Source organism: Papaver somniferum, chromosome 5, assembly GCF_003573695.1.
Source record: "Papaver somniferum cultivar HN1 chromosome 5, ASM357369v1, whole genome shotgun sequence".
Classification (NCBI taxonomy): Eukaryota; Viridiplantae; Streptophyta; class Magnoliopsida; order Ranunculales; family Papaveraceae; genus Papaver; species Papaver somniferum.
The window spans coordinates 202274551-202280483 of NC_039362.1; the positions used below are offsets into that span (position 1 = coordinate 202274551).

General features: G+C 34.8%; 1 long non-coding RNA gene across 5 annotated transcripts; it reads left to right on the plus strand.

Moving 5' to 3' along the window:
* Positions 1–660: 660 nt before the first annotated feature.
* Positions 661–3983, plus strand: LOC113284328. 5 transcript variants are annotated; one of them, XR_003328093.1, is made up of 4 exons: positions 661–2421; positions 3071–3114; positions 3376–3459; positions 3555–3983. It is a non-coding gene; the product is annotated as an uncharacterized LOC113284328 (long non-coding RNA). The 5 variants fall into 5 exon arrangements; XR_003328097.1 differs by having other exon boundaries at positions 3666–3983; XR_003328092.1 differs by having other exon boundaries at positions 3376–3983.
* Positions 3984–5933: the final 1950 nt, after the last annotated feature.

Below are 5933 nucleotides of genomic sequence, written 5' to 3' on the forward strand. Positions count from 1 at the left end.
ATATTATTCGAAGATTTAACATGTACAGAACCTTTTTTGGAAGGATTCTTAGACTTAACAGAATTCAGTTTTTCTAAGAGATTAAAAAAAATATCATTGACTGCAACTCATTATTCTTAATGATGCTTGTGATAAGTTTGTTCGTTCCAACAATCAGAATTCACTTTGAACTAGAAACGGTTATGCATGTTTAGATTGGCCGATTCTGAGTACAACATACACATGCACGACGGCCGATTGTTATTGATGTTTTCATGGAGAAGAACATCAACCCAGAATTTTCAAATGTAATTGTAAGGACCCTCAAGTTGTCAACGCTATTTGACTGGTCTAGCGATGATCAAGATACGATTAAACGATAATGACTCAATTAGTTAATATTGAACTTAATTATTATAAATTAATCTAACTACGATTTAGATACGAAACTAGTATCGTCAGATCGATCTCGAAAAGTTTCGCATAATGGACTACTTGAACGTGTGAATCAGATATCGGATTAAGAAGAAAACATCAAGACAATATAAAGGGTAAAATTGTCATTTACGGAAAAACTCTTTTGATGCAACAAGGACACGTTGTGGCATTCCCTTATCAGATTCTTGGGTTCCTTTAACATTGTGGTCGACCTTATCTTCGCCAACCGAAAGGATCAACTTTCATTTTCTTTCTTTCTCTTCTTCATTCTTCTTTCTCCTTCTCTTTCTTTTTCCCTATTTCTTCTTCAGTTAACGATTTCGAGAATCAGTTCATGATTCTGAGTTGATGTAAATCTGGCGGAGATTGAGGTTAGATGATAGTGATGTTGTCGTGATTGTTGTTGATTCAAAATCGTCGGAGGAAGTAGATCAGTGAGTTAGGGTTTCTGCATGTTGTATTGGAATTTGAATTGATTAAAGATTGAGAAGATTTATATAGAAACTGAAGATGGGTTTCGAGAGCTTGAGTAGAAGAAGAAGATTGTTACGTTAATTTGAAGATTAGGTTTCAGAGAAGAAAAGTAATTCGATAATTAGGGTTTGAGTGGAATTGAGATGTAAATCGTGTTGCTGTTAGATGAAGAAAAGAAGGGTTGTGGTTGAATTGAAGTTCTGAAATCGTTTTGGAGATGATCTGAGACTTGGGGTTTCTGAAGTTGAATTCGAGAATTCGATTAAGGGTGAACAAGGAGAAGTTAGAAGATGGGTTTTGTTGTTATTCGATGATTGATGGAAGCTGTGGTAGTTTGATGATTGAATCAATGAATTAGGGTTTGTAAAGCAAAGTCAGTGAAGATGAATCTGAAGGTTTGAAAGATGGAGAGGATGGTCTAGGAGATTCATTATAATGGGTTAGATAGGGTTTAAGGGATAAGGTTGTAGAACAACATGAAAGCAACAGTTAGAGTTTGAGGTTGTGAATTAGAAGAGCAGAGAGGAGCAAATAAGGGTGATGTTGTTGTTGTAGATGTTGTTGCTAACAGATGGGATTGAGGAAAAAGGTAATCAAGGTTTATTTGCTTAAGTTCATTTAATTTGGTTTAATTGATGATATCTGGAATGGGTATTGAATTAATGTTGGTTATAATTGGAGTGTTTTGAATTGGTTGTAATTGAGTTGTTTTGAGGAAGATGGTTTGTGAAGCAGTTGGGTTTTGGTTCATATGATGGAGATATTATGCTTTAAGTGTAATTGTTAGAGTTCTTAAAATGTTTTCTTGTGGCTGTGTGTTAAGGAATACAAGTTTGGCTGGAGGTTGAGTATGGTTTAGAGATTGTAAGGTTTGAATTACAATTGCAGGACTAGTAATATTAATGGTGCTGATGCAGGGTGGATGTAATTGTGTGAGTGGTGATGGTGTTACAGTTCATGGAGTTGCAGCCTCATTGAAATGGGTGTATGAACTGTTGTAGGTGCAAGGGAGAATTAAGTCTGGGTGTGTGTGAAATCGGAACTTGAAATTGGTAATGTAAATTGAATTGGAAGTGAACGTGAATAAATGTGATACAACTACTTGTGCAGGCAGTGTGTACAGGATATGGTTTTGTGTAATGGCAATTGAAGGTGGAGTTGGTATTTGCAGCTGTGGAGGTTATATGAATGAGTAGCTGCAATGGATAGTTAATAAGGAGTGGCATTCTTAGTTAAATGGTTTTGAGTTGCACATAATGTGAACTGGTGGTGATTATAGAGTTACAATTGGTGTTGGTATTAAAGCTTGGAACTGCTAGGTTGCAGGTAAAGCTTAAATTACTGATGTTTTCATGAAGTAAAGGTGTTGATTAATGGCAGTGAGAGTTTAATTTGTGTTGCAACTTAAGCAACATAGGGATTAGTTATAACTCTTAGATTTTGTATGTGCTGATAGGATGTGCAAGCTGAAGGAGATTGTAATGCTATCATGGCAGTGATCTTAGTGAAAGGCTGCAAATGCAGATCAAGGTAATCTTAAATTATAGATGTATTGGAATTATGTTTAAGTGAAGTATTTGTGTAGTGTTGTAATGAATAGAATCAGATTAATTGTGTTCTTGTAACTGCAATAGGATTAGACTGATTAGTTATCCTAGTCAGTATCTGACTTAGCTGACTCAGTTAATCTGACTGAGTTGAATCGTATTGACCCACTGAGTTACCAGTCTTGACCCGAGTTGACTCAGTTGACCGATTTAGACTTGACCATTGACCCTGGACTCTGACCTGACGTTGACTGTTAGTTGACTTAGTGACTGTTAGAGGACCAGATGGACCAGGCCTTAGTTTAATGGGTTGGCTTAGTTGTTTTGGGCTTTATGCCAGTGTTAATTGGACCCTTATGGTCTGAATTAGACTTTGACTTCTTCTACGAAGTTGTAGATATTCATAAGACTTATCTAGTGGACTAGAGAAACAACCTAATTGAATTATTAAACCTTTAAATATGCAAGAGATGGATAACGAAGATGTGTAGAACCTTAAATGGGCCTAGAACCATTAGATAAAACTGTATGATTTTTGTGTGAGCTATTATGGCTAGAATCTTAGAGTTCTTGTGTGATTAACAGTTAGTTATTAACAATGATCGATTCAAATGATGAATCTGATGAATCAGTGGATCGTGGATCTCGAGGTAGGCGTGGTTTGTCATCAAAAGAGGTGGGAATACATTTATCTCTTTTGTGATTATTGTTGTATTCTTTTACCAAAGTTTATGTTTAAGAAATTCATGCATTGTCTAGTTGTGCTTTCTCTGCATTGTTCAACTTTGATTTACGAAATTAAGTTCTGTTATTTCTTTTAATCTTTCCATTGCTTGGAAAAGAATCGTAATGCTTTGTTCGTCTTTATGAATTGTTTGGGAAATAAGAATTTCCATTTGATTGTTTGGAAATAAGAATTTCCATCTGTGGTATATAGGATACGGCTCCTTCATTTACTGCTGAGGGACGAGTCACCATATTATTATCCGGGTGCGGGACGAGTCACCATATTATTATCTAGGTGCGGGGCGAGTCACCATATTATTACATTGTTTAGAAGGAATTAGTTCCATATACATGATTGTTTACTTCTGTGAAATTGGTTGCGTTTTTTAGGGAAAACAAGAATTGTTTTCAAATCATTTCCAATAACTGCATGAAAGATAAATGTTATTCCTTCGAGGCACCCATTTTAGTGATGATGTGCTCACCCATTTCCAATTTCAGAGTCAGATCAGAGATGCGCAACGGAAGCTTCGAGGAGTTGAGTCTGTTAGTTGGTTAACTCCTGATATGTTTATTATGTTGTATATTCTCTTGTAAACGAAATGACTATTTTATATGTATCATTTGAGAGGATTTCTATATGTATATATTTCAGAGCGGGGCTAGTTTTGGGTTAAGTTTTGTAGCAGATTTAAATGATTTAGATTCTTAATGCCTCTTTCTTTAGTTAATCTCTTATAGTCAGCTGCTAGCTTTGGGGGTGCTACAATAATAATTTATATCAGCTGATTCTGGGCAAAGAAAACGCCTATTTTTTTAGGATTTTCAGTCAACAATCTGTCAATATGAACCTTTATGTATGCTAATGCTAGTTTGGCTTTGAAAAGTTTAGAAACTCCATCCATAATCGGCTATATGATCCTCTTTATGTGTCGATTGAATTATCCTCGACCATATTGATTCGTATTCTCAAACCAAATATGGAATAATACTCAAATTATGAATGCGTGTAATTTCATATGTATTCTCTTACCTGGTATAAGATCATACCCTCAGATTGTGTATGATTTAATTGAAGATCAGTTCCCACAAATTGTTTCATGCACTAACATTATTGCAATGGCTGCTCGAGATGATGTTCTCTGGGTATGAAAATTTACTTTACCTCATCTTCACTAATGTTGTTTAATTTAGCTAATGTCAATATGTCATTTAACTTTAATGCAAATACATTACATGATGGGAGTCCTATGTACGACATCCCAAAGGAAGGAAAGATGGTCGAAGATCAAAGATAAAAGAAATCTCCGTTCACCTTTATAAAATATCTCGGGTCTCACTAGCATTTTCTATAAGCAATAGCTTAGTTTTCAGGACATAGTTTCTTTGTTAGGTAATTTGAATAAACAGATTATATTTAGGCATACATTGATTACGTGCAGTCTCTCGGTTTGTGTTGAAAAATCGAAGTGCATCGTGTTTGTTGTTCAGTATTTATCTCCTAAATCTTGGAACGATTTTATCGATATGAATAACCACGTTTTATCACGTAGTGTTTTGTTGTTTCGTGTTGTGCTAAGTCAGCACACCAGGCCTACTTAATTATTTTTCCTTGATTATTCAATTCTTACGATTTTTATGTTAAGGGTAATTCATTGAATGTTCGAGTATACATAATTTGCTGGTGCGCATACAATGGGTGAAGCATGATGTTCACTGTTCAAGACCCGACGACAAAAATTTGATTCATCTCATGAAGTAGGTTCCCTTGAATCAAATTTTGCAAGTACTTTGTCAAAAACTTATACCGCAGGTGACAATGACTAAAAAAAAAACTTTTTCGACAGTTTTTTTCAATGGCCTAAGAAGGCATATGGTGCTTTAAAATCAGATCAAACCTTGTACACAAGTCCTAGAAAAAGAGGTATTGTAAATGCTTATGTTATAAATACCGCTAAGTTTTTTTTTCGATTTCCAGCAAGCCATAATGAATATTGGGCTTATTGATATTATATTAAAGAATGTAACCAAGGAAAAGTGCGTCCAAACTGTTGGCTGATCAGTCGATGATAGTGCATAGAAGGTCGTTTTGCCAAACAAGAAAATGAGATGAAATTTATTTTATTAAGCTTCAATTCGTGTTTCCATTGGAGGTTGTGATACAAGTAAAAAACTTGTCTAACTTAATTGAACTGGTTAAATATTATTCGCATTTTGACTTATTTTGACGATGCTAGATTATAAAACGCAAAAACAAGATGGTAAGCTATCAAATAAACAAACCTAAGTAATCTTGCAATCTAGACTTGATATGACAAACAATGATAAAAATATGTTTTTCTTTACTATTTATGTCACTTTATTGGTGGCTATTAGCATAGGTTTAAACTTCGCAAATGCCTTGACAATGACATTATGTTTCCATAACACGGTCTCAGTCTTTTCTTATGCTTTCATTCTTGACTAAACTGTAAACAGAGGTTTTATTCACCATTATCTGTTCTATTCACCATTATCCGCTCTTTTTATTTATCAAACACACATATAACAGTTATGCATATTACTTAGGCAAGACATAGACAATAATAATATACACACAGAACTTAGCTTCAATCTTGGCCAAAGCTCTATTATTACTGCACACTTAGGTTACACAAAATTTTCTTGTACTGGATTCCCAGACATTCACTGAATATGAGAGGGTACCAAGTACGCCACCAGCTTTTTCGTTTGGAAACCTGTATGGATCAAACCTAATATAATTGCAAG